The 24,920-nt window shown below is 47.6% G+C and overlaps 1 protein-coding gene across 1 annotated transcript in view; it reads left to right on the forward strand.

Annotated features, from left to right (window-relative positions):
• Positions 1 to 24,920, forward strand: part of SLC30A5 (solute carrier family 30 member 5) — a 738,926-nt gene that overhangs the window by 114,161 nt on the left and 599,845 nt on the right. The gene's annotated exons all lie outside the window — the stretch shown is intronic.

Here is a 24,920-nt window from a genome sequence, read left to right on the forward strand (position 1 = left end):
TGAATGAGCAATTCGGTGCTTGTTGTTGTATCTCGTCTGAATATCATTGTTTATATCCTACTTGTTTGGGTAAGGGCCCGCCCATTCAACAAATCGTTTTTCAGAGAACTCCCAATACCTACAAGCACAAGCATGAATATTCTTCAGAAATGTTTTCCAATGTGTTTTAGTTTTCCTGGGTTTTTCCCTTCTGTATTGTCCCTGTGTTTGTGCCAAATGCACTTTGAGAGCCCACATTAAACTTAGTGGACAGCCATCTAACACTTACGAGAAGTGTCAAAAACCAAAACCATACTATGCATGACCATTCATCCTCGGGCCAAGACTCAACCTCAAACTGTGGGTTAGCCCTGTTTCCGTTTCTTGTGCTAGTGAAGATGGACCTTAAGCCACAGAAAATGTATATATTGCTCTATAGACTTTTTTTTTTTTTTTTAACACTCTGATAAAACGCACAAAATGGCAGATATACTGTGATTAAAAAGTGATACCCAGTGACTTGGACAGAGGGAGAGTGTAAGGAAGGCATGGTATCAAAGTAAGACAGACACAAGTGACCACAGTTCAAAAATGTTTATTGAACCTTATCAAGGGTGCAAAAAAAAACGCCTATCTAAACCTGAATCTAAGATGGGAGCAAGCTACGACCATCAAATAATAATAATATTGCAGTCCTAGTGGAGTTTGTTTGTTTTGTTTGTTTCATTTATTTGTAGAGCGCTCCGGACCCGTAGGTAGAAGGGCGCTTAAGGAAGCGGTTACAAGCATAAGATATGCATTTATATTACAAGGTATATCAGTTTACAAGAATTTTACATAGTACAACAATTTACATATAATACAGGTATAATTACGGCTGTTAGATATTAGAGATGAGGATAGATGCTACTCTTTGTTCAGTAACCAGCCAATAACAAGTTTCCTAAAGATCTGGAAGGATTCTGTGGTTTTAAGTTTGAGTGGTAAGGTGTTCCAAAGTTGGGAGGCTAGCACAGTGAAGCTAGCGCCTCCTGCTCTTTTTAGGGCGAATCTGGGCACTAACAGGCATAAGGAGTTAGATGATCTCGTGGTTCTGTGTGTGGATTTTAAAGTGAATTTGTTGGAGAGGTATGGTGGGGCTAGGTTATTTAAGGCCTTGTAGGTGAGACAGATAGTTTTGAGGTCAATTGTTTGCTGTATGGAGAGCCATTTACACGCTTTCCTGGTTATGGAGATTTGCTCACGCCTTGCGATGTTGAGTGCTGCGCGTAGAGCATTGTTCTGGAGAACCTGGAGTTTGTTAGTTACGGATTGGTTGGCTCCTAGGTACAGGGTGTTGCAGTAGTCTAGTTTGGATTGAATGAGTGCTCTGGCCAGAGTGAGGCAGCTGTCGGGGGATAGGAAGGGTCTGCTAGCCCTGATTAGTTTACCCGTATAGGCAGTGGCCGAGGCAGTTGAGTTGATTTGTTTGGAGAGGTTGCTGTTGGCATCAAGGTGGAAGCCTAAAGTTTTCACACTTTTAGCGATAGGGATGGTGTTACCATCAATGATGTTCTTGTAGCTGGGACTGAGTTTAGATAGGTTATTAGTGGAGCCGACCAGCAGAAGCTCCGTCTTCTCATCATTCAGGCAGAGGCCGTGGGTGGCCATCCATGCCTGAGTGATGGAGAAGATTTCGTTGATCCGGGTGACGTCCGCATTGTAGTTGCCTGTGATGGTGAGGAGAATCTGGGTGTCATCTGCATAGTTGGTGTAGATGACACCCAGACGGTCCAGTTTGTCGAATAGAGGCTTCATAAATATATTATACAAGGTGGGGGAGACACCAGGAGCCTTGTGGGACTCCGCAGGTGATGGAGATCGGGTCAGCAGCAGCTGTAGTGGAGAAGACTCGCATGGTTCTATTCGCCAGGAAGGATTGTATCCATGCGGAGGCAGAGAAGGTGAAGTGGGCTGCGATAGATAGGTGGTTGCATAGTATTTCGTGGTCGACTAAATTGAAGGCCGCTGAGAGGTCTAAGAGAAGTAGGATTGCTGCATTGCCTTTATCTTTGAATTCATCAATCTGGCTTTTGAGGTCAACTAGAACGGTTTCAGCTCCATGTTGAGGTCTGAAGCCAGATTGACGTATACCAAGCAATTGGTTAGATTCCAGGTACTCCTGAATCTGGATGTAGGCGACTCGGTCCAGGATTTTTAACAGAAAAGGGACCGTGGTGATGGGTCTGTAATTGGTTGGTATGGCTGGGTCTAGGGATTGTTTTTTTTAGGAGAGGAAGCACCCAAGATTGTTTTAGGTTTTTGGGGAAAGAATTGTTAGCAAATGAGAGGTTGATTAGCTTAGTGATAAAAGGGGGGAGGTCTCTGGCAGCGTCTTTTATTATTTGGGCAGGGCAGCTGTCCCCTTTGAAAAATTAGAAGGTTTTAGGGAAGTGATGACTTTTTGGACTTCTAAGGCAGTTACTTTCTTGAAGGTGAAGCCTGTATTGGCTTTGTTAGGTGTTGGTGGGCTTAAGCTAGGGTTAGTGGTTTTGTTGCTGAGGAGTTGACGTTTGTTCTCAGTTTTGGTCTGGAGCCCTGTGATTTTATTGTTGAGGGCATTCTGGATGCTATTGCACCATGGTTTATCTTTTGAGCAGTTGTCAGGAGGGGGGATTGGGGTTTTCTAGCTCCTTTAGAATTTTAAATAGTTCTTTAGTGGAAGAGCCTTCCTGGTCAATCCTGACTTTTTTGGTGCGAATGATCACACTTTTGTATAACGCAGAGATGTTCTTGAAATTGGATTTGTTTTCAGGTGATGGGTTGGCTTTCCATAGTAGCTCTAGTTTGGCTTTCTTCTTCCTGAGTAGTTTGAGTTTGGGAGTGTACCAAAAGTTTCAAGGTTTATAGGTTTACTTTTACGTAGTTTCCGAGGGGCAATGGTATCGATGACGGTAGCCATGGAGTTGTTGAAGGTGTCAACTAGTAGGTTACGGTCAGCATTGTCTGGTAGAGCGTTAAGGGTGGGTAGAACCAGAGGTAATGGGGCTTCGGCCGTGATGTTGCGCTTGTTTCTGGTTGGGCAGGCTGGTGCCAAGGGACGTTACTTAGAATTGGCCGGGTTGATGTGAATTTCGAATGGGATAAGGTAGTGATCCGTCCATGTAAGAGGTTGGGGGTCCTTACAGGTGGTGTTGCAGTTGAGAGTTGCTACCCAGTCAAGAATTCTGCCTTTCTGGTGAGTCGGTGAGATGCTAAATTGAGCGAATCCATGCTCAGTTAGGGCATTTGCTAAGGATGCGGCTGGTGCATCCTTGGGGTCGTTGTAACCCAGATTGAAGTCACCGAGAATAATAATTTGTGCTAGAGGCTTGGAATTTTCAGTGATAAGTGCCGTTATGTCTTCCTCAAAGGTTCCAGGAAGGCCTGGGGGTCTGTATATAAGGTGTAGTGTAATCGTACTTGTGGGAGAAGTTTGTAACTTGATTGTGAGTAGCTCACAGGATTTAAGTGATAGGGTGGAGCCTATTCTGCAGTCTAGTGTAGATTTGGAGATGATCGGTACGCCTCCTCCCTTACCATTAGGTCTGTCTGCTCTGAGGATGGAGAAGTTGTCCGGAATGGCTAATGATAAATGTGGTCCTGAGGCCTCGTGTAGCCATGTTTCCGTTAGGGCAAGGAAGTCAAGATCATAGGTTAGAATAGTGTCAGCAATTTCTGTGGGATGTGCGGCCAGGGATCTGGCATTGAGTGAGGCTCCTTTTAGGGGGAGTGGGTCGGGCTCATTGGGGGTCTTTAATTTCTTCTTAGTTTTGGTGTTGGGTTTGGCAGGGTGGATGCTATTTGTGAGGGGCAGCCTAGTGCCTAGTCTGTTGTTGCGGGCAGTGATGTCTGGGTTGGTAGAATGTGAGGGTTCTGGAGATTTCATTGTGGGGGGCACAGTGAGAAATGGATCTCTAGGTGTACTGTGAATGGGAGTTTTGTTAGGGGTCGCATTGGCAAGGGAGCTGTTGTCTGCGGAGGAAGTAAGGTGCGAGTGGTGGTTAGGTGGAAAAGGCGGCTGGGAGGGTAGGAAGGGCGTGGGGCAACCAAGATTGTCTAAGCCGTTGTTGACGGTTATGAAGATGTTGCCGCTACAGTGTACATTATCCGGCATGGTGCAGTAAGGGAACATGGTGAGAGTGAGAATGAGCCAGGTGTTCATGGTCTGGGCGTACGGCTACACTATGCAGGTCTGGTACCCACTAGGGCTAGGTTGCAATGGGGCAGTGCCTAGGTTTGAAAGTGCACTCTGCGGATAAATGCCGTGCGGTAACAGCTAGTGGTACATGCTAGGCAGGTGTAGGGAGATACATAGAAGGGGGGCAGTAAGTACCATGACAAGAATGGTGGGAGCAAAACGGGCTGTTAAGGGCTTTTCCTATCGGCAAGAATCGCGTGTACAGCAGTGTAGGTGCTCTCTACAGCATATAAGATGCGGAAAAGGCAGAGAAAAAAGTTAGTTGCAAGGTCACTAATGCAGGATAGTAGGCTGATACATGCTAGAATAACACTTCTAAAAACAGCATATTATTTACTTGCATGTAATACCAGTCGGTCACAATATCATGTGCCATGCCTAACATGTAATATGCATGCGATAATTGCAGTTAGTTGTACAAATAATACGTGTATAAGCATTGACCTCAGTTTGGTTTTGCTAGGCTGCTGGGAGTCAGTTCAAAGGTGGTCATATAGATCACAAGGGATATGTGGCATACCCACCAGTCATAGATCGGAAAACTACTAGCTTGTGACAGTGAGAAGAGGTTGAACAGAGGATCAGAAGAGCAGGTCATATGGCAAGCGCATGGGGCACAGCGTTACAGGCATTGCCACAATACACAAGGGGCACCCAGATTTGACTATCCCACAATGGCTAAAATAGTCTTGTCAAAATAAAGGGGCCTATACTAAAAAAAAACTATTGCCAGTCATTAGCGCTAAATTACAAATGAACAGAAGCCTTCTTACTGTTCTATGCTTACTGAAATTCATTACATATTTTTACAAACGCTGGCATGTGGAGGCAAAGCCATCAGAGGTGTTTTTACAGGGACTTCGTATATATCAAATACATGAAATTCTTTGCAAGACCAGTGTTTCCCAAACAACCAGTTGTCAGCAGTCCCTACATCTGACTCGAATGCTTCGCACTGAAGTGTTCCTAGCAAGATAAGCACTTTTCAAACCAACACTGCCCCGTGGCACTGCTTCCGACTTTTCTGAAGCTGACACTGAAAAAAGGCACACCAACTTCCCATGACCTCTTCTCTATTTGGGTTGATCTCATTCTTCTGACAATACGCTTGTTTTTTCAACCTCCCACCAATTCCAAATCTCCCCTTGCCCTCTTTGTTCAGGAGCAAAATTTGGCCTTCCTGCCACTGTTTTAAACAGATTGGTTAATTAATCATTTGATCTCTCCTTCTACTTTATTGGATACTGTCCAAAATCCTGAGACTTCAAAAAGCTCATCCTTGATCTTGGATTTTTTTCACAATGCAGAATACCGTAGGCACTGACATCGTTCTTTGGTAAGCTGTTAAACCACTGGTATGTCCTTTCAGGTACAGTAGGCCACCATGGTCCATTCAGAAGGCTTAAATGACTGCTTCACTGGTGCTTCAACGTGTTTAGCTCTTTAGCTGGTGGACATGCAGTTCACAAGATTCAACCAGATAGTTTGGGTTAAAATCTGTATCAAAAAAAGATTTTGACTCTCCATCATAAGCCTCATGCATCACGAATGCAAAGTTTAAGAATGGAATGTTGAACTTGTATGAAGCCCCCAATAAATCACATTTGGAAAATCAAATTGATTCTGCGTGGACATAGACAAATTAATTTGAGATTGAACTTTTTTATTCAGTCTCCATCAAGCCCTAAAGGGAAGATTTTGAGCTATATTAAGCATCCTTCAAGTCTTAGTACCCAGCTAATGATGGGTTGAAATGAAGGCGATGTTATCAAGTTCTGAAAAATCAAGAGCCCCCTTTTGTTACTGGCCTATGGTTTCTTAGGGGAATAATGTGAAAACTTGATTTTAGGCAAATTTGTATGTTTGATTTCAGTTCACTGGATTTGGGACAATTCTAACGGCAGTTAGCACTATACAGAGAATGTACAGCTTGCAACTTTGTGTGCTTATAGCCGTTTAGGGTTATTTTGATTGTAGAAGGTGAACCACACTAGTTGCTCTAGCTGATATGATATGATGGTTTATTTATATAGAGCCTATACACAATGTGTTTCAAAGCGCTTCAAGACAAGGGAGGGAACAAGGGAAAATACAATGACATTCTTACAGGCCATGAACAGTAAGGATGTGAAATTAACTATCGTACTAGGCCTGACGACATTTCAGATAGTGCTGTGAGGGGGTGGACAAGTAAGGTGAGGGGGAAGGAGACAGACGAGGTTGCTATCATACTAGGTCCAGGGACGAAAGTAAGGGGGAGGAGATGGGGGGGGGGGGGAGAAAGGGAGAGGAGGAGAGAACAGAGAGTAAGCAGTCAAAAAGAGTGGAAAAGCAAGAGGGGGGATTGAATACCATTTTAGAAGTCGGTGCTAACGCATAATGTTGCAAGACAGGATACAAGATGAAGATGGGAACAGCATGATTCAGGGCCACCATGAGTACAAGATGCAAAGGAAGTCCAGCATGAGAGTTGAGAAAGGGTGACGCACACCGTGAATCAATGAAGTTCATGAAAGTAAAATCCAGCATTGGCCACAAGACCGTGATGTATCAGGACACAGACTCCTGCAGAAGTAGGCTGGAGGCAGGGTAGAAGAATTAAGCAAAACAGGCAACACCTCTGTGTGAGAAGGGTGGGGGGCACAAGGGAACATCACAGTGGGACCAGAGGGGGGGCATGGCCTGTGGGGACAGAGGCCATAAACACATGTTGGTGCATGCTTACCTGCTGTCTGAGAAGGGCGTCAGGCCCTGGGTCCTCCTGGTTCGAACAGGTCCAAAGAGGAATTGCCCTTTTCTTTGTCAGCCCTTTGGACCAGCAGGACCCAGGGCCCGACGCCCTTGATCTAACAGTTAAGAGCAAGAAGGAAGAGGCAGGCCTAAGAAGGTGGGTGGTGCTTGGACCAAGTGACCTAAATGCACTTGCACCTGCTCCCCATCTGCAAAGGAAAAGAGGCTGGAGGGCTTCTTAAGTAGGGAAAAAGAGCGGCAACCAGGAAGGCACCAGGTGGCCGGGGCTTAGGCCAGGTGACCTAGATCCACTTGCACCTGCTCCCCATCTGCAAAGGAAAAGAGGCTGGAGGGATCCTTAAATAGAGAGCAAGAGCAGCAACCAGGAAGGCACCGGGTGGGTGGGGCTTGCTAAGTGGGGAAAAGGAACATTCGTAAATGGAGACCATAATGCATATGACTATTATGATGGAGGCAGAATAGAACAAACAATCCTATCCAAGTTTTGTGAAAGAAAAAACTATTTTCAGTGAGCACACCAGGCCAGTAAATTGGAAGGTGAGGCAGGGATTTTCGGTTGCTCATCTTAGTCCTGGTTTTATTTTCCGTCGCTAAAGGAAGAATGCATCAGATCCATGCAAGAATGTTCAGGTCTATGGTAGTTCTTGCTTCCAGCTTCCATTGCTCCAAGCAGGTTAGTTACACTCTCTTCAACCCTAAAGACTCGAGTGTCATGTTTCAAGGTAGGAAACAGCAAGAAGTGTGAATCAAGTTCCATGAAACCGCTCAGACGAACAGCATAATGCTCGATGTAGACACCTGGATAGCTAGCTCTTCAAACAAGAATAGCGCACAAGTCATTTTTATTGCCAGGCATGTAAGAGCAGTACTTTTGCAACCGAGATTTTGAATAGAAACGCACATTGGATTGTAAAATTAAAAAGCGCACACTTAGCAGGAAGAAAGGACTTGTTTTAAAAATGCTCGTTTCTGCAGAATCCAGGATTTAGGAAATGCGCAACGTTCACGTCAACACAGAAATGGGGAAAGGCCATAAGCTTTGTTAAACAATTGGCGAGAAGAAAGAGCAGCATTCCTGTCAAGGGAAAACAAAGATTACTTTTGTAAGAGCAAAATAAGGTGACCTTCACATAATGAAGAATGCATACGCTAGTTATGAAAATGATGTTCGCAGATGGAAGTCATTACAATGCTAACGGTTCAAAGTGTCTATTGAGTCGCAGCCACAGTGTTTCATATCACTGTCAGCTTTGTCATATTAGAAAAAAAGTGGTCGCTGAGCTCACAGGTTTTGTAATTAAGTCAAATTATGGGTTAGAAGTACGACCTAGGATCTGGGGGGTGGCCCATACAAACCTGCGCGTTTGGGAGCGAGGCGTGATAGGCCTGCGCGTTGTGAGCAAAGGGTTGCAGGTAAGACTAGCTGGCTGCACAGAAAAAAATGCCAAGGGGGGCAGGAGCGAGCTAATACATGCCTCAGAAATATGGTTGGTATGTTTTTCAAAGAGTTGAGCTAAAACGAGCATGCGTTTTAGCAAACGCAGAGTGCATGTCCTTTTTGCATAAATTTGCAAAGCGAAGGGGCATGAGATTCTGGTTTTCCTGATTTCCATTGTTCTTTGACGTTCAGAGCCACATGCGTCTCTGTGATGGTCTATAGCGAAGAAACACTACGTAGCAAATGGGAAATTAAGGTTATCCGTTTAGGTGTTCGTTGGAACCAGTTTGAGAAAGAGTTATGGTTTTGTAATCTGCTTTAGAAATATATACCGTATTAATCTGTTGCTTGCGGCAGAACAGGGCGCACATTAGATTTTAAGCAAGGTTTTCTTTAGAAGCTAATGTGCTTAGTGTAGCAGTGCGCATGAATATATTAGATGCGTTTTGAAAGCAAAGTTACATTCTGTTTTAAGCTAATATTTTGTGAATATTAGGCTTATATTGGGAGTTGAGTGAAACCACAAACTAGAGAAAACCAGCATGTTATAACAACCGAATGCTGGATTAATGATTTGGGAGTGCATTGCAAACCTTATACAGTTGAACTACTGTTGCTTTGTAATTTTCTGAATCAATGTTGAATTTGGAGAACTGTTGTGGAGGTTAATATCAAGAGTACTGAGAATGATTTATTGCAATACAATTGGTATAATGTACAAGTAAATGTTTGGATCAAACGGAGCTATGCCTTAAATGTAACCCAGCAGTGTTTGAGCCATCCAGGCCACAGGTCAGTTGAATAAGTGCCTTCCTTCGCATAATATTGTGCTGTTAAAATGCTCTTGAGCACTGTTCAAATATAGACTGATAACCTTATGCAGGCAATGGAAGATGTGTAATGATTAAGTGCATAAGAAACCATTGTGTAAATGAATGCGTACTTTTGAGTTGTGTAAAAGATAATTGCTACCTTCTCTCGATGCTTTGCATGAGAGCTGAAATTTACGTTTGCCAAAATGAGATGATTTTCAAGCAATAGCTTAAAAAAGTCACACGTTTGGAGTGAATGCCAGCTATGCCTATCTTATCACACTAACTACATCTTAGTTCCTGGTAAGGTGGCCATTGGAAAAATAAATGTCACCAGAGAGTGTCTGCAGCCACCTGCCATGTTTTCTTTCTTCTTTCTTTGTGAGGCAGTTTGAGTACAAATGTTAAGCTATCAGAGGAAATACGGTTACTGATTTGGTAGATTATGGTCAGGGTAAAAACTTCAAGTTGCATGCTACTAGCCAGCTATAGAAAGGTGCTTGCCATGCATGCATACAAACAGCAAACCATTTCTTACTTGCCAAGAGGTGGTGGCGAGTGCACATTCCGATTGTTACATCATTGATAATTATATGGGCATCTACAAATGCCTATTGGAGCCGTGGAGCGGAGTGGAAGCGAGTGTGGGCAGTCTGTGCAGTCTGCCGTCCTATTCCAGTTTTTCTACAGTCTTTTATTTGTTAAGGAGGCTAAGCAGCACAGTGATTGAACTTTCCGGAAACCTAACGCAATACTTTTGTAATAGAGCATAGCTTCCCTCTGCATACCTATTTGAATTAACATCCCGTACCCTCCAACTTCAAATCATAACCTCAACTACTACAATTATCAAACATTTAAGAGCGAACACCGGACACCGTAGCAGTGGACGCCGCCGGCTTGCTCTTTCCTTTGGCCTCCTGCCGGTTGGTTATCCTGCCCTGTTGGGGGTGGGGGGGCCCTTGAGGTCGTCGTATGGTGGAGAGGCTAACTACGAGTGGAAGGAAAGTCTGGAGTGTCTTGATCACGGAGCTCTGACCTAGTTCAGGGCCCCTGAATACCACCTACCCCAGGCCGCGGGGTATAAGAAAACTACTCCCATCGTGTTCTGCACACGCAAGGTTAATTCATAAATCCGGGGACTGCGGGCAGATAGCCTTTGATCCATGTGCTGATTTCTCTGTAATGAGACTCCAAGAACTGCCAGATCTAAGGCCCCTTGGGTAAAATAAGGCCTGAAAAGAGACTCTGCGCAGATCATAGAACAACGTCAAACATATATAATCTCCGAGTGCCTCTCAAGGAAGCTAAATTAACTATACCAAATCAAACCAGGTTAATACCATCAACCAGGGCACGAATGCAGCAGGGAAAAGTCTCTTTAAATGCTATAAATCGGGGGGGGGGAAGGGGGTAGTCTTCCTCCCCCAGCCCAGTGTCTATCGGTACACCCCATTGAACCAACTTATTCGAGGCTCACTGCCAGCCAACCTCAATTATACCTTAAGAACCACTACAATGAAGGATGCCATTCTGGATGACTTCTCATTGGGCTCAGTGGGCCTGTCTGAAACTGCTGTTGCGGGGAAATCTATTGATGACTTGTAGCAAAGTCAACATTCTGGCGCCCAAAAAGAAACCGCTGTAAATTCCATCAATCTTCGAGATGAAGATCTGCTGGAGATGCGGCTGATTCATCCTATGAATTAAACACAATATTAGGAGCTTGGGACAAAGATGGCGGCCTAGCCATCATTCATAAAGCTACCTTACCTTTCAAACTAGCTACTACTCTGATATTCCCATCTTGTGAACTCCTTACTGCCAAATTGCACCTCTCTTGTAACCGGACTCTCACCCTGCATGCTATCTACAGACCACCTGGACCATTGGGAACCTTTGAAGACGACCTAACCAGCATCATAACTAATAATACTAAAGACCATGCCCAAATACTATTACTGGGAGACTTTAACCTGGGCTTTAATGACAGTAACGACAAACATGGCCTATCTGTCGCCTCACTCCTGAATGACTACGCCCTAACTCAAAAAGTCTCCTCTCCTACTCATGCCAAAGGTAGAACCCTAGACTGGGTTGCTGATTGGAATTGTAACATCAGCATTACCAACATAATACCACAATCCTGGACCGACCACCACTTAATTGTATTCAATGCCTCACTAGACCTTATCCGACCCAAACCTATACTCATGGCCCCCCCACTCCCCACCAGAAATAAAAAAGACATCACATCTGAACAACTCCTACCCCACCTTCTCCCTACCCTTAATAACTTAGACAACATCACAGACCCCACGTCGCTTGTAGAAGTGTACAACAGCTCAATGATCAAGGCACTCGACTCGATTGCCCCCACCAAGCTGCGCAAAAGCAAACAACTCTGTCACCTTAACAACTGGTTCACGCCATACCTGAAAGACCTTAGAATCCAAAAAAGAAAGTTGCAGTCAATCTGGCAACACTCACCCACTGAGGAGAACAAAACTAAATTAGCCACCCTCGCCAAACAGTATAAAAAGGAAATCATAAGTACTAAAAAAAATACCTTCAATGACAGAATCTCTAAAGCCAAATCAGACACTAAGGAGCTATTTTCCATCCTCCGTGAAATGGAAACGCCTATAACACCACCTGACAACATTCCTAAAAATAAGCCCTGGTGCACTAACATACAAAATGCCCTGGCGGGTAAAATTAGCTTGCTCCAATCTAAAATTGCTATCAAAAAAGCCTCCTTGCTCCTGCCAACAGAACCCATATTGCAACATCAGCTCCTCCCAAACCAATCTAACACCCTTCACCCATTTAGCTTCAGAAAAATATCCATATTGGAGACAGAAAAAATCATACTATCTCTAAAACCCTCCAACTGTAAAGGTGACAACTGTCCGGCCCAAATTATAAAAGATGCAGCTCGAGACCTAGCACCCTTCATTTCGAAACTCATTAATGCATCCTTTAAGTCTAATCTAGTACCTGACAACCTCAAACAATCCTGGGTGCTTCCCTTGCTAAAAAAACAAACACTTGACCCTGCCATACCAACTAACTACAGACCCATCACCACCATCCCTTTCTTACTCAAAATCATAGACAGAGTAGCATACCTACAAATCCAGGACTACTTAGAAACTAACAATTTACTAGGATCACGGCAATCTGGCTTCCGTCCCCTTCATGGCACTGAAACAGCCTTGATTGACCTCAAGACCCAAATTGACGAGTTGAAGGACAATGGTAAAACAGCTATACTACTCCTCCTTGACCTGCGTCCTTCGACTTGGTAGATCATGCAGTCTTATGCAATCACCGAAGTTCGGCCGCTCATTTCTCAAGTGATGCCATAACCTGGGTACAATCCTTCCTTGCAAACCGGACAATGAGAGTCTTCTCCCCCTCAGCTGCCGCTGATCCCATACAAGTTTCATGCGGTGTTCCCCAAGGATCATGTGTTTCTCCAACGATGTATAACATCTTTACTAAACCCCTGTTTGATAAGTTGGACAGACTGGGTGTTGTCTACACTAATTACGCAGACGACACTCAGATTCTAATCCCCCTTTCGGGTAACTTCTTGGAAGACACGGACTTAGTAAATAAGATATATCTCCTCATTCAGGCTTGAATGGCATCCCATGGCCTCTGCCTGAACGACGACAAGACTGAGCTACTGATCCTTGGCTCAGCGCTGGCCATCAAAAAACTCGGTCCCAACTATGCCTCATTTAACATCGACCATAACGTTATCAAAGTGATGACTGCAGTCAAAACCCTCGGGGTTTATCTTGACTCAGCGCTTACCTTCAAAAAACAAACGAACTCTCTAGCATCCTCCACGGCATATACTTGCAAATTGATCCGAGCATGCAGACCTTTTCTAACTGAGACTAGCTGCATCACATTAGCCAATGCTCTCATCATATCCAAGCTGGATTACTGCAATGCCCTCTATGCTGGTTCTAACAAGTATATCCTTGACAAACTACAAACTCTCCAAAATAACGCTATCAGAGTAGCGTTAAATATTCCTAACAGTGCCCACATCTCCACCTTTAGGAAAAATATCCATTGGCTAAAAATCAAAGACAGGATCACCCTCAAAATACTTTCCCTCACATCCAAATGTCTTAACAACATTGCCCCCCCCTTATCTGGCCAACAGAATCCACAAGAGAACCTCAAACCGTCCCACAAGACTGACCAATGCCTTCACCTTAGTGATGCCTAGATACAAAAAGAGTACAGCCGGCGGCTCTAGTTTCCCAATCATAGCTGCGCAAACTTGAAACAAACTCCCTCTGGATCTCAGAATGGACCAACCTTACTCTAGTTTCAGGTGAAAAGTCCTCACTTGGATCCGTGCCAATGACACCTAACTTGACCTCCCCCTCCCACACAGATACTAGACGTCTGCTACCAGCTGAATGACATCCGTTCAATTAGACTGTACCTTAGCTCTGCATATTTTTCTTCTCCTCTGCTTTCTTTCTATACTTTCCTTTGATCTAACATGAACTGTATTAACTGCACTTTTCTTGATTCAATTGCGATCTGCATAAATTGTATTTTTCCTGTAACTAAGTTCTCAAGTAATCTTGCACTGATTGCGCCCAGCTACCCCTTCGGGTTTGGTTCTGCGCTATACCAAATAAACAAACAAACAAAGAACAGGGACAGAAGGTATCCCCTTAGAAGCCTCCCCAGTCAACAGCAAGTCTTTCAAGCAAGTGCAATCAGCAACAAGAAAACAAACTGGAAGTTCTAGTACCTTCCACAATAATGGAACTAAACTTTGTACTAAGCTCTTTAGTCAAAGTTTTTGAAAAACTTAAAACTAGAAGTACAGCAGCACTCTGGTGTACTCTTAGATATAAATGAGATTACTATGGTTGCTATAAAATCATCAGTAAATGACTCTGTGGGAGAGATTGTGACTGAACTCCGCTCTACAACCAAGGCTCAGTCAGTAAAAATTGACTCCTTGACCGTGCAGTGGGGGGGATAAAGGACGAGCTAAGGTCCATTTCCATGAAATTATATCTTCCAGCCTATGCTGGATGCAGAAGATGTGCCTTTTGAACACCAACCCACAGATCTCACTGAATGATACCCCCCCTCTCAGCCTCAGTAATGGAAGAGTTCCCACGGATGGCACAAGTGGCTGAACTTGAGGCCTTCCATAAAGAAATCGATAAGGAGCCTGTAATAAATATCTTCTCAGTATTCAGGGAAACAGAAGTGCCTAACAAAAAGAAATCAAACGGCAAGACTAAGAAGCGGAGGAAAAAAATGAACAAGGGAGCAATTGAAATTCCAGACTCGGATGCTACTAAACAAGGGAAACGAAAGAGAAAAAACCAGTCAACAGACACTACTTGCTTCCTTAGTAATTTGAACGGGAAGACAGGATCCAAAGAGATAGCGAAGAAAGATAAGGCTCAAAATAACGGAAAAAGAAAAAAGGGGAAACGGATAACTAAAGCCCAAGATCCTATATGGGTTGATTCTACGAAAATGGTGCAAACAGCAAAAACTACAGTGGGAATCCAAACGGAACCAATCCAGCCGCCAAGGAAAATCGCTCCAATTTTCTTAAAAGCAAAACAGAAAACTAAAATGTTGAGTCCTACGAAAAAAAATTGCTCATTTTTTTAAAAGACAGCAAAAATCTAGACCCTAAAAACATGGGCAAAATGGATGTGGAAGGCTCAAAAGAGGGCGAAAGAAGTGCAGGCGTCGCCAACCAGTTAGGTGGCAAAGGTTTGCATTTTCCAAAGTGTGATGAATTTGTTACCGCTGCAACAAACCTTTGGGACATCAGCTAATAGGAACTGTGCGATTGAATTAGCTTCTTCCCTATTTCCATTGAGTAAGATTTCGGATGAGCACCAACAAAGAGCCACTTCTCTTCAACAAGCTTCGGAGCTGAAAGTCTTTATATCAAGAAAGATTCCTAACAAAAATTGAATATTAATTTTAAATCGCTATACAATCTTATCATAAATGAAGCTAAAGCCCTAAAGTACTTTTCCACCTGTGATCTTGAGCTTTCCCCTCAGCCCGGACACAAATATAGCTGAAGTGGTGCTAAAATCAAGATTAGGACAAGAATCAATCACGGGTGGTAAAGAGCCCTGGGAACAGAGGGGGCTGAGGGTCTCCAAGTCCTGCCCTCTGACTGAGAATATGCAACCATTGATCTCTTTAAGCCAGGATCGAAATCAAGCTTTGCGTAGTAAAGTCAGTGATGTCCCACTCTCAACGAACATTTGTATTTATTGATTTATTAAGCGCCTTACGCCAAAGAGCTGTACAATTGAACATAATATATAAACAAACAATATAATATTTGAAGCAAATACATTATGAATCATTCAACAAAAATAATGAAAAGAGCAATTAACTGAGGGGTGATAGGTAAGGAAGGGGGGAGGGAGGGATGGGAGTGGAGTGGTGAAGAATGGTAGGAGGAGGGAAGGAGGAGGGTGAAGGGGGGAGGTAGGAGAGGGGAGGGGAGGTAGTTAGAGGAAAGAATAAGGAGGGGGGAAATTAGCAGGGGGGAGGTACTTCAGGGAGGGGAATGGAGGAGGAGAGATTTAAGGGAAGTGCGGAATGAGGTGAGGGTGGGGGAGGAGCGGATAACAAGAGGGAGGGAGTTCCAGTGTAGAGGTGCTAGGAGTTGGAAGGAGCGGAATCGGGAGGAGGCACAAGGGGAGGGAGGAACAGTGAGACGGAAATGGTCAGCAGACCGCAGGGGACGGGAGGGAGAGTAGAAGGAGAGAAGGGAGGAGAGATAAGGGGGAGCGAGGCCATGGAGAGATTTGAAGACAAGGCAGAGAAAGTGAAATTTAAGCTGGGAGTGAAAAGGAAGCCGGCCAAGGGAAGAGGGAGAGAGGAAGAGATGGAGTCACGGGTGGTAAGTAGCAGAGGGTACGGACAGCAGAGTGGCAGATGGATTTAAGAGGGGCAAGATGAGAAGTAGGAAGTCCAAAGAGTAGGGAGGATCAGTAGAAGAGGCGGGAGAAGATGAGGGAGGAGATTAAGAGTTTAGTAGCGTGGAAAGTGAGAGAAGGATGGATTTTGCAAATATTGAAGAGGTGGTAGCGACAGGTGAGGGAAATACGTTGGGAGAAGGCGAGAGAGGAGTCAGAGAACCCCTAAGTTACGAGCCTGAAGAGCGATAGGAAGATTGGAGGGAGGAAAGTGAATGAATGGGGGAGGAGAGGAAGGGAAAGAGAGTTAGAGGGAAAGAATATAATTTCAGTTTTGTCAGTGTTGAGAGAGGAACCGGGAAGACATCCAGTTCTTAATGGCAATAAGGCAGGAGGAGAGTTTTTGGTGAAGGTCAGATGAGGAGGAGGAGAAAGAGAGGAAGAGTTGAGTGTCGTCGGCATAGAAGTGGTGGGAGATGCCAAACAAAGAGATTATAGGGGCAATGAGGGAGGCGTAAAGAGAGAAGAGGAAAGGACTTAGTACTGTCCCTTGAGGTATGCCATACTCAAGAGGATAGGTAGGAGAGGACCAGCCACCCCAGGATACAGTAAAGGAGCGGGAAGAGATGTAAGAGGATAGCCAGTTGAGAACAGAGCCTTTGAAGCCAAAGGAAGAAAGTGTGAATGAGGAGAGGATGATCGACGGTGTCAAAGGCTGCAGAGAGGTCGAGGAGAATAAGGATAGAGGATTGTTTGTCGTGGCGAGCAGAGAGAAGGGAGTTGAGAATAGAGGTGAGAGCAGTTTCTGTGGAGTGTTTGGGACGGAAGCCTGATTGGTAGGGTGGTAGGAGAGAGGAGTTAGTGACAAAGGATGAGAGCTGAGAGTAGGCAAGGCGCTCGAGAAACTTGGAGAGCAATGGGAGAAGAGAGATGGGTCTGAAGTTAGAGGTGAGAAGAGGATCAGCAGAAGGTTTCTTCAGGTCAGGGATGATCGTAGCATGCTTGAAAGCAGAGGGAAAAGTAGCTGAGGAGAGACAGATGTTGAAAAAGGAGGTGAGGTAGGAGATAAGAAGAGGGTAAATCTTAGGGATGGGAGGGGAGAGGGTCAGATGGGGCGGAGGTGGGGTGGGCTTTGGATAGTAAGGTGGAGACTTCAGAAGGGGAGACGGGAGAGAAGATGGACATGCAGGATGAGGGAGGAGGGGAGTAGAAGTGAAATGGGGGGGTGGATTTTTTGACAAAGGGTAAGAATCTTAGAGGAAAAGAAGTTGGCGAAATCGGAAGGGGAGAGTGTAGAATTGGAGGAGGGATCAGGAGTGGGGGGAGAGAAGTCGAGAGAGAGTTTGGAAGATAAGGCGAGGGTGAATGGCTTGAGAATGTAGTAGGTTAGAGAAGTAAGAGGATTTAGCAGAGGCGAGACAAGAGTCGTAGAGTGTGTGGTAAGAGAAGAGGTTTGGTTAGGGAGCGAGGGAGTTTTGAGCGAGGCCTCTCGAGACGACGGCGAAAGCGTCGCATAGAGAGGAGTTTAGGAGTAAGCCAAGGTTGAGCGTGTTTCCGGGTTGGGCGGAAAAGAGAAAGGGGGTAGAGTCGGTCAAGGGAGGAGGAGATAGCAGAGGAGAGGGAGGATAGAGCATTGTTTGCAGGTAACATGGAGAAGTCGTGGAGAGCTGGAAGGAAGGAAGAGCAGGAGTCAATAAAGATGGAGGGGTCAACGTTGCGGAAGTCCCGCTGTGAGTAGGTTGGAGGGGAGGGGTTAGGAGTGGTTGAGTGTGGGAGAGGAGAAAGGGAGAAAGAGAGTAGGGCATTATCGGAGAGATAGATAGGAAGAGTAGAGACAGGGGAAGAGGGGTAGGAAGAGTTGAAGATGAGGTCCAGGGTGGAGCCAGAGGAGTGAGTGGAGGAGGAAGGGAGAGGGTAAAGGAGGTCGGAGTCAAAGATGGAGAGGGGAGAGGATTGAGGGTGAGAAGGGAGATGGAGATTGAAATCACCAAGCACAGTTAGAGGAGAGGGGGAGGGAGAGATAAGCGAGAGGAGGTGATCCAGGTCATCATAGAAGGAAGAGAGCGGGCCAGTGGGATGGTATATGATCAGGAAAGAGATAGAGTGGGGAGAGGAGAAAGATTTGTAAAGGAATTCAAAGGTAGGGAAAGAAGGGAGAGATGGTGAGGAGGAAGAGGAGATGTACTTGGGGTGGTGGAGGAGGCCAACGCCTCCACCACGGCCAGTAGTGCATGGAGTGTGGATAAAGGAGCAAGAGGAGGTGGTTAAGGAAACGGGGACAGAAGTGTTATGAGGGGGGATCCAGGTTTCAGTTAGGCATGGAAAATGGAGGTTAAGGCGAAAGAACAGGTCAAGAACAGCTGCTGTTTTGTTGCAGATGGATCTGGCATTCCAGAGTGCCATGTTCAAGTGGCTGGAGTGGTGGACGATAGGCGGGTAAAGAAGGTTAGGGTGGTGAGAGAGGGAAGGAGTGTAATGGGTGGGGTGAGGGGGGTATAGGGGAGAGGGCTGTGCATTGGGAGGGAAAGGGAGAGTAGGAGGGAGAGAAGGGGGAGTAGGGGAAAGTGGGGAAAAGGGAAGGAAGGGTGGTGAGGAGGGGATTTTGAAAATTGCATAACAGGGGTTTCAAGGATAGGACGAGTATGTAAGGATCGTTGGTGTAGAGTCTTGTGGTGGTGAAGACAGAAACCACTGGGGCAGTTTGAGGTAGGGGGGTGATCAGGGAACCGAATTAGGAGAGTGATGGGGGGGAGGGTAGCAGCAGGTTAGGAGTAAGTGGAGTGGTGCCCGACACTGACAGATGGGGGGTCAGAATGGGGGAGGTGCAGAGTAGGAGCGGAAGCGCCAGGCAGTAGGAACAGATTGGCGCCAGAGGAAGTGTCAGGCCTTGCGATGAGAGGAGGAGGACAGGAGCCAGTGGGGTAGTAGACAGCCGGTACCCAGTACTGCAGGCAGAGGGGGCTCAGGCAGTTGAGGCAGGCAGGTTGCGGTTGCGGTTGCGATGCTGGGCTGCAGGGCCTGATCGTAGTAGTAGGGAAAGTTGCAGTTACTGATGGAAGGGGCCAGGTGGTTGAGGCAGGCAAGCTGATGTCAAGATGATGGGCTGCTTCCCTTGTACTTGGGCGGAGAGGCCCTTGTTCTTGCCCTGTGCCTGGAAGCACTGTGCCCTGTGCCTAGGCAGTTGCGCCCACACTTGAATGGGGAAGTCAGCATGCGGCGGTTCCAGGAGCAGTGTGTGGGCACCAGAAGAAGAATTAAGACTGTCAAGTGGAAGGGCTGATGCAGCGATGCTCCGTGACCGCGCCCATCCTTGAGCAGGGAAAATTGCTGGCTGCTGTTAGAGGTAGTGTGGAGGCACCGGCGGGAGAACTTCAAGCTGCTGCGGCAGACGGACTGTGGTCGGAACCCAGAGCAGTCACACTGGTCATAAAGCAGGGAGGGCTGCAAGCAGGGCACCAGATGAAGAAAGGAGGTGGAGATGAAAACACTGCTGTCGCGGCCGGCCGCTGAGTGGGAAGGATTGTAGGAAGAGCCAGGCTGATGAAGGCGATCTAGGACGTTTGTGCTCGAATCCGAGCAGGAGGACGGTCGATGGCGGCCCTAGGATAGCAAGGAGGCGCCCCAAGTAGTCACGACCCGACAGGACCGTGACAACCAGTGTGGGGGCAGGATGGCACCGCGGCAGTGTGGAGATGCCTCACGCAGCTACGGCCCCTCTGGGATCCCAAGCAGCGATGTTAGACTTGAGGTGGATGAAGAGCGCAGAACATGTGGGGAAATGGTCCCGGAGATAATCTCCCAAGTCTTCCTTAAAATGGATATTCCTCAGCAGAAGCTCTAGTAGGCTTTCAGATTAGCTTACTAACATGGAACACCAGAGGATGTGCCTCCTTTTCACAAGACCCCAGAAGAAGCCATATTTCAAGGGGATTGGGTCCTCCCGACGTATTCCATATCTATGACAGTAATGACCACAGCTGTGCTGCTTTTGAAAATTTTCGGCATCTGCATCCTGCGTCGATGACGTCAATACGTTGTCCTCGAGGGCCTCCGTCGAGCCGATGTCACCGGATGTTATAAATAGGACGCACAACGCCCGTAGCCACAGTTCCGTTTTTTCCACGAACGTGTTCGCTTCGGAGATCTCGGCGCGCCTCGGTTCTACTGAATCCTGTTCTTTTGGTTCTTTGAACCTGTTCGTTTGTGTATTGAAATGTCTTCGGCTTCTTGCACCCCGCTGTCTGGTTTTAAGAAGTGTCGAGTGTGCGAGTCCAAGATGTCGTTGACGGACACGCATGACGCTTGCCTCTGGTGCCCCAGGGAGGACCACGATACGGATGACTGTCGACTGCCAGTCGCTTACATTGAAGGCCTTGCGGGAACATAAGAAGAAGCTGACGGTGGCTTAGGTGGCCAAGCCCCAGAAGTCGGAATCCACTGGACTTTCGACGGACGATTCGAGGGGCGACTCTCCGCATCGTCGTCGTGAGTCTGAGGGGTCTCGGTCCAGGAGTCGGTCTCGCCATTCTTCTGCCTCTTCGAGGCACTCATGGAAGCGCCGTCACAGGTCGCCTTCCCCATCCTCATCCTCATCCGAGGACTCTGCCCGACGGTGGGTTGCTTGTCCCAACAAGCATTCCACTCCTGAGGAATGGGATTCCTTCCGAAAGGAAATGATGGCGATTTTTCAATCGCAGGGCTCCGGTCCGTCCGCGCCGTCGAAGGACGCCGTCCGTGACCATGCTAGAGACACCGCTCATCCGCCTTCGGGCTTGAGCGGTCGTCGTGACCATCAGGCGCTACGAGGTCCCGGTCGGACAAGGATGGTTGCTCTAGACATGCCCGTTCCAGGTCCCGGTCCTCGACGCCCTCGAGACCACATGAGCCTGTGAAGCCTTTGAGGAAGACATCTCTCGAAGCTCCACCTCCGAGAAAGTCGTCGGCGCCCAGGCTGTCGAAGGACACGCTCGGGGCTCTGCCCTCAAGGCCTGTGTCGACGCCGTCGAAGTTGTCGGCGCCTCACTCAACGTCGACACTGATTCCGTCGACTCCCTCGACACCTTTCGAGGCGGCTTTGACGGAGGTACCCCGTGGCACAGTGGAACCCCCCAGAAAGGGTCTGGCAACGATAAGAATGTCTTTGTCCCTTTTTCTGTGCCCTCTTTCCGCCCTCTGGATTTTATTTCTGAGGGGGATGAGGGATCTGAGGAAGGTTTAGTGCCTGAGGAGGTGCCTGACGATTTGTCTGGTCACAGCCAGATTGGAAGACTTGCGTCGGTCACTGCACGACGCCAGTGGTCTGGACACCTCTCCGGAGGTGGAGTTCTGTCGGCCTGAGCCTGGCACCCATGCCGAGTCCTTGTACCGGCGCCTTATGTCGAGGGTCACGGAATACTTGGGGTGGTCTGCGCCACCTGTGGATTTTCTGCAGGATGACCTGATGGACATCCTCGACCAAGGTCCTCCAACTGACCCGGTACTGCCATTCCATATGGCTTTGCAAAGAAGGGTGACTGCAGCTTGGACTGCTCCGTAGAGTCTCCCGGCAATGAACATGTCTCTGCTGTGAAAATACCGCCCAGCCAGTAGTGACCCCTGCCACTTGACCACGCACCACACTCCGGAGAATTTGGTGGTGCAGGCGGCCACGGCCCCAGCAAAGCAGGCGTCGTACCCTACCATCCCTCCTGATAGGGACGACACGCGTTTTGATGGCTGGGCGAAGAGAGTTTTCTTCAGGGGGTATGGCTTTACAGGCAGCCAACTCTGTGTGTCACTTGTCACGTTTCACACACACTCTGTGGAACTGTATTTCCTTGGCGGCTGAACATATTCCCGATGGGAGGAACGGGATGGTTTTCTTGCTATTGTACAGGATGTCAAGGATGCCATGTGTGATACCGTTCAGTCGGGTTTGGACATGGCAGATTGTGTCAGCCGGTGCATGGCGGCGAGCACAGTAATACGCAGGTTTGCAGGTTTCGTGGTTGCGGAAGCTGGGGTTTGCTCCTGATGTGCAGACCCGGCTTCTAAACATGCCCTTTGATGGGGAACATCTTTTTGACAGCAAGGTTGACGAGAGCCTTGAGAGGTTGCAGACCTCCAAAGCTACAGCGAAGTCGTTGAGGGCTGCAGTTCGCCAACCTCTGCCTTTTCGTCCTAGGGGACAGCACTGGAGGGGAGGTTCCTTTCGTTATTACTCATCCTTTAGTAAATCGAGAGGAGCTGCATGTCAAAGGGGCCACCGTAGGAGTGCCAGAGGTGGAAAACTGGGTACTCAAGGTCAGTCAGTTGCCTCTTTGCCCTCAGGCACTCCCGCAGCCGCTTCAGCTCAGTCATGAGGCCATGACCCATGGTTCGCCGGTTGGGGGAAGGCTGGCGCAGCATCTTGTGAGTGGTGTGCCATTACTTCAGATGTGTGGGTTCTGGAGATCATAGCCCGCGGCTGCTGTCTTCCTTTCCGGCAGAGGCCTCACGACAATCCACCATGGAATCTCTCTTTGAAGAGTCCGGATCTGCTCCTTGCGCAGGAATTTCAATCCCTGCTGGAGAAAGTCACCATAGAACTGGTGCCTGTAGCGGAGAGGGACAAGGGATGGTATTCCCCTTTATTTTTTGATTTCAAAGAAAGATGGGGGATTGAGACCCATCATGGACTTGTGCGGTTTGAACAATCTCCTCAGGAAGGACAAGTTCAAGATGGTTACTCTTTCTCAAGTCCTCCAGGCCCTTCAACATCAGGACTGGTTGGTGTCTCTCGACCTCAAGGACGCCTATTTTCATGTGCCGATCCATCCAAAGCACAAGAAGTACCTGAGTTTTGCGGTTGACGACTTGCACTTTCAGTTTAGGGTCCTGCCGTTCAGATTGACCTCCGCCCGAGGGTATTCACCAAGCTCATGGTGTTGGTGGCAGCGTATCTCAGGAAAGTGGGGATTCACGTCTACCCCTACCTGGACGATTGGTTGATCAGGATGCGCTCTCCCGGGCAGGTCCTGGATCATCTGTCCGTCACCTGCCACTCCCTTCACAGGCTGGGCTTCTCCCTCAACTTAAAGTCCCATTCGACGCCAACCCAGCGGCTCCAGTACATCGTAGCAGTGCTTGACACATCCCTGGGCAGTGTTTTCCTCCCCAGGTGAGGCTCATCACATTCAGCAGATGGTGCACAAGTTTCAACATGCCCAGTGTCTCCCGGCGTTCAAGTTCTTGAGGTTGCTCAGCCTCATGGCATCCTGCATTCTTCTGGTGCCGGAGGCCAGGTTGCGGAGAGATCTCTGCAGTTGGCCCTCGAGATGCAGTGGTCGCAGTCCTCCGGCAGGATGTTGGACTCCATTCAGGTGCTGCCCTCGGTTGCTCAGGTCCTTCTGTGGTGGGCCGTCGAAGGCAATCTGCTGAAGGGGGCTCCGTTTTGGCTACCCTGGCCAGAGGGGACGATTGTGTGGGACGCATCCCTCACAGGATGGGGAGCTCATGCCAACGAGTTGATAGTCGGCAGTCGTTGGTCTCGTTTGGAGTCCAGACTCCATATCAATCTGTTGGAGCTGAGGGCCGTCAGGCTTGCCCTGGGGGCTTTTCTGCCGACACTGCGAGGAAGGAATGTCCTGATTCTGACAGACAACACAGTGGCCATGCGCTACCTCAACAAAAAGGGGGGGGGGGCAGGGTCACTTCCTCTGTGCAGGGAGGCGATGCAGCTCTGGTTTCGATCTCAGCAGTTCAGCTGGCCAGAGACGAAAACGAGACGGCGGACGCTCTAAGCAGGCAGAGCGCAATCTCTCACGAGTGGGAGCTGGCTCAGGAGATTCTCCAGGAGATCTTCGCCCTTTGGGGGACCCCTCAGGTGGATCTCTTCGCCTCCAGTGTCAACCGGAAGTGCGAAAGGTTTTGCTCACGGGAATTTCCTCCAAAAGGAGCCTTAGGAGACGCGTTTGTGGTGGAGTGGTCCTTCCCACTGCTGTACGCGTTTCCTCCAGCCCCCATCATCCCACAAGTGCTGCAGAGGTTACGGAGGTTTGGTACCCGGATGATCCTCATTGCTCCGGCTTGGGCTCGGAGGACGTGGTACCCGGACCTTCTCGACTTGTCCATCTGCCCTCCACGTCGTTTTCCCTACCGAGACGACCTGCTCTCACAGGAGGGGTGGTCAGATTCTCCATCCAGAGGTCAGATCCCTCAATCTTCACGCTTGGCTTCTGAAAGGTTGAGGTATAAGGATTGGGACCTCCCTGAAGACGTGATGGAGGTGTTGCTTTCGGACAGACGGCCGGCAACAAAGTCCCTGTACCGTTGCCATTGGAGAAAGTTCTGTGACTGGTGCAGGGTTAAGAATGTAGATCCTTTTTTATGTGACATTCTTGTGGTTCTGTCTTTTTTGCTTTTGTTGGCCCACAGGGGCCTGCAAGTGGGTACTGTTAAAGGATACCTAGGGGCGCTGTCTATATTTAAGCGCTCGTCTGAAGAGTGTTCTTATTTCAAAATTCCTTTAATTTCTCAGTTTCTCAAATGACTTACTAATGTGTTTCCGCCGTCACCTTTCCAGGTGCCTGGTTGGGATTTGAACCTTGTTCAGAAAATCCTTATGGGTGCTCCGTTTGAGCCTTTATATTCTTGTCCTTTGAGGCTGTTAACCCTTAAAACTGTGTTTTTAGTTGCGGTCACTTCCGCTCGCAGTGAGTGAGTTTCAGGCACTTTCAGTTCAGCCACCCTTCACTGTGTTTCATAAGGACAGGGTTGTCCTTCGAGTTCGTCCTTCCTTTCTTCCG

The sequence above is a fragment of the Ambystoma mexicanum genome, chromosome 6p (assembly GCF_040938575.1).
Source record: "Ambystoma mexicanum isolate Mex_15411 chromosome 6p, UKY_AmexF1_1, whole genome shotgun sequence".
Lineage (NCBI taxonomy): Eukaryota > Metazoa > Chordata > Amphibia > Caudata > Ambystomatidae > Ambystoma > Ambystoma mexicanum.